We start from the raw sequence: 4,408 nt of genomic DNA, 5'->3' as shown, positions 1-4,408 counted from the left end.
GGTTGCTCGTGCTGCTGCACCTACCGGTCCGTGGCAGGTGATAAACTTAATCGAGATTGATAAGGCAATTGCTTGGTTCGTCGTTTCGGGCTTCACCAGCCCGGGGCATGGCTGTGGTGCCGTATCGGATTGCGTCACAGAACAAACGGAACGCAATGGAGAGCTGCCTGTGTAATAAAGGAAATATTCCTAAGCGTTCGATTCGTCGTACGGCGTCGCGCCATCGAACCTTCTCACAGCCAGCCACCAAGCGAGGCTTTCCTTCGGGGAGCGTTCAATCAAAGTCACAATGATGGCGTTGGTGTTGATGGAGATTTGGGCACTTTGCTGGGCGGAATTGGAAAATTGCTCAATTGTTCGCCAGCATTACCAACAATTCTTCGAAGGCTGGCTGTGAGCCAAAGCAACCGACAATCGTCGGCTTGGTAATGTCAAAAAAAGATACATGGCCACTTGGCTATAAACCAGACTTCTGAAGCATTCGTGCGGACAAACATTCAAATTCGTAGAATCAAAAACAGAGTGGTGTATTTCTTTTTAATTTTTCACTAACGACCAGCCGTGTTCTCGAACGTCAAAACGTGTAAAATAATTTCTCAAATCAACCAGCTGGCCTGTGATCGAGTCCATTCAGCAGCAGGCGCGATTATTTATACAATTCTAAAACAAACAGCTCCTGTTGCCTCTCATAGCGACATTAATTTCCTCCACCCTCTGGTGCGTCTGGGAGGAATTACATCAAAGCCATCGTCATGGGTCATTTATTTCGGTTCGCTGAGCTCAAAGCCAGCACTCAAAGCAGAAATTCCTGGTCTCTCTCTCTCTCTCTCTTGCGAGTAAATAACTCCTTTGATGTAGGTACCCCTTGGCAGCCAATCGATCGCTAGAACCGGCTTCATTTGGGAAGCTCGAGAGCTGCCCAGAGTACGTGTCCACCGATCCGCCGAAAATACACGCGGCCCCAAGTCACATGAAAAATGTGTCGTTCCTCCACGAGGCGCCCGCAACTCGACGCGAGGATCGCTACCGCGCAAGTAGATCACAGATAAACGATCTGAATTTCAAAGGAAAAACGCTCCATCCCGTTTAGCGGGGTCCAGCGGAAAACCGGGCTCGGCTCAGCAGCGTTTAAGTACTCATATCGCTCGATACGATCGAAATGATAAATGCGTCCTCGGTGGGGAAGCGATCTGTCGCGTTGGCTGCCAAAACACGCCCCGGGACTCGTTTTTCCAACGCAAACAAACAAACGGCGGATGTGTGTGTGTCCAGAAGGAGAAAAAGAGAGGCAATCCCAGTCACACAAACAGACTCAAACACATCCCCAAAACCCCCCAATGCACTTGATCGTGGCAACTAGATTTAATTAGAGCCGAAGATCCGAACGAAACAAACCCAAACGAGACCCGTTTTGCTGGGACACGGGACAATCTTGGATCGAGATTTTCCTTCCGATGTTGTCGATCCTCACCCTCTTTTCACCACCACCACCCCACCGATCGAGCAAGAGGGTGGAGGCACATCAAGATTGAGAAATAAAACCACCAGAACGTGTGCTAGCCCTACCCCTGGAAAGGGCAGGTTGGAAAAGAAACCTCCGAAAAAAAAAACAACGAAAAGTAACACACACGCACGTCACAACAAACGACAATCGGCGGCATCCTGGAGCAGCGAGAGGAGCTGGTGGCGCTGCCAGAGATCGCCGGAGCCCGATTGACCGGGGGAAACCGAGCCGAGGCCGCGAAGTGAACCAATAAAGGCGCGTTTAAAGGCACGCCAAAGGAGGTAAAAGGTAGCTTTAAGGTAGCCTGGGAGCAATAAATAAAATGCGGCGCATCGAGCGGTGGGTATGCGTGTCAGTAATCGGTGACCGCTGGCTGGACCGAGGCCTCCGTACATTAGCAGCTTCCAGCTAGCCGCGAAGCACGGTAAGAACGGAAAAGAAAAGCCAACACACACACGCGCAGCAAGTAGACATAATGGACCGCGTCCAGGAATCAAAGCGATCGGTACGAACGGTCTAATAAAACAACGGCAAACAAATCAACGCTAGAAACACCTGAAGCCGGCGAAAAATGAGAACGGCATGAGTAGGTGAAAAGAAGGATAATAAAAAAAGCATTAGAAGCAATTGGAGCTGTTGCGCGAAGTTGGCTAGAAGAATTGGAAACACGACGTAATGGAGCAGATTTGATACAAAGAAGAAAACAAAACTGTTATTCAATTCATTAAGTCATTAGGAAAAACTTAACGCAACAATACGCTTCAATATTTAATTAAAAAGTAAAATTAAATCTTTTTTAAGATAAAAATGAGAAAACAACAAAAAAGTATCGAAAAAAATGGTCACATTAAAAAAAACTGAAATACATTGCAAATGCGCACCATTTGTTTTGGAAGAATTCATTCTTTGAGTTTGTTCATCTGTTCTTTTCTAAACAGAACAAAGATGATCTGTTCCAAACAGAAGCGCAAACGGGCTTGAAATGATTCAAATTCCTCGCCCATCCCAACTATGAGAACCGCTATGCAAAGAATGTCGAAGCAGGCCTCTGTTTCAATGCTCTTCTCTATCGCTTGGCACCACAGAGCTTGGATCAACCGTGTAACCATCGCGTACGTGATGTTCGTAGCATTATGCTTCCCTCCGGTAAAAGGTGGTATCGAACCCCGAACGACGACCACGATCATGACCAGCGACTAACCTACCGACCAGAGAAAAACGATCACAGAGAAACCCGCAAAAAGGGGAGAGGAAAAAAAAAGTGAAGTTATTAAAGAGATTCCTACAAAATGATAATGATTTCTGTTTATATTTTAGAACGCTCGATCAACGGGCTTAGGCGAGCTATGCGACGAGGATGATCGGGAACCATGGAGAAGGGTGTTTTTCTTTTCATCCTCCCCCCCCCCCCCTCTACCCACCCACCTTAATGAAGGTGTTGCCTACACGTCCCGTTCCCGATGCAGCCCAAGCCTCGCTCGTTCCCGTGCTGCTCCCTTGAGGGCGAACAATTTTCGGGAGGGAATTATTTCATTTTATTGAGGCAGCGCTTTTTTTCCCTTTCCTATCATTTTTGAGCCACTCCCGAGTGGGAAGGAAGGAAGGAAGGAAGGAACAAAAATGAGGAAGAAAAAAAAAACACGAAACCCATACACGAGCCTCGCTGGCTCGGATCAATCGGATGACGATCGTGTTGGATCGCGCCAAACTTTTCATGTCGGGGCTCCCGAGGAGCGAATGAAAAGTATTATTAAGTAGGGTTGAAAAGCCGCGCTCTTGCTTCGCCCATTCAACCAGCACCCCGCAGGATGGGATGCTGCTGTGATGGGGTGAAACGGGGAAACCGGGAGGACGCCAGAACCCCGAGCGATTGTAACATAATCTTCGGTCCCGGTGCTTCGCCTTCGTTCTTCGTCGTTTCGTTCTTCCTTTTAATCACGCAACAGCGGCACACGCATCGGCAGCGCGGATCTACATATAAACTGTGATTCATCTTCACTTCTGTTTCGGTTGCTGGCGATGAGGTTGCTGGTGTGTCGCTTTTTTTTTGCTTCTTCTTCTCTCGCTTCCTTGCTTTTGCGTGAGGCAAGGATTTTTTTTCTCTGGAGTTTTTCTTCCCCGAACGCAGCTCAAGCTTCTTCCCTTAAGGCGGCCCGATCTCGCGGTTCGACCTCCTCGAAGAACGAAGCCATAGAACGACGCGCTGCACTTTGAGCCGCCGGAGGGGCCCAAAACGGGGAAGCAGAGCGAGATAAATAAAACGGGATGGGAAACATTAATAAGTCTCAACGAATGACTTCCTTTCTTGTGGCCAAGGAACGGACGCGTTCGGCCAAGTAGCTCGATGACTCCGGTTATTACTTCGCTCCGTGGGCTCGTCCGTCTCGCGAGGATCCACCCTGATCGTCCCAAGCGATCGCTAGCCCGGGCTGATTTGTCCCATGCGGAAGTTCATAAATGTTTTCCAATCATCTTCATAAACGAAAATCGAACCAGCCGCGTTCCACGAACGCCACAAACGCTGTGTGCGCCTATTGAGAGTTACATTTTGCCTTTCCGGGGGCCCTTTTTTTCTGAAAATGGATTCATCTTCCCTCGAGCACGAAATTAAGACACCTTTCCGGGCGCTTCTCGTCGGCCAAAGAAGCGTGACGAAACCGATCGCTTATCACCGTCGTCCCGCCGAGGTTCGCGGTGCGCTTGATCCACTTTCTATCTAGCCCGGCCACGGATGCGATACCATCGGCGGGCGTATCAATCAAATTCAATTGTTCGCGGGGGCCAAAGCAGAAAATTGTACACCCAATGGTTGGCTTGTTAGCCGCAGGAGAATGTGAGCCGACGATACCGTCGAGCCAACCCGTGAGGGTAAGCGTGGTTTGACGTTTTGGGCCGCAACCAAAA

This window comes from Anopheles nili, chromosome 2 (assembly GCF_943737925.1).
Source record: "Anopheles nili chromosome 2, idAnoNiliSN_F5_01, whole genome shotgun sequence".
Lineage (NCBI taxonomy): Eukaryota > Metazoa > Arthropoda > Insecta > Diptera > Culicidae > Anopheles > Anopheles nili.
Note: the sequence above shows the minus strand (reverse complement) of the source record.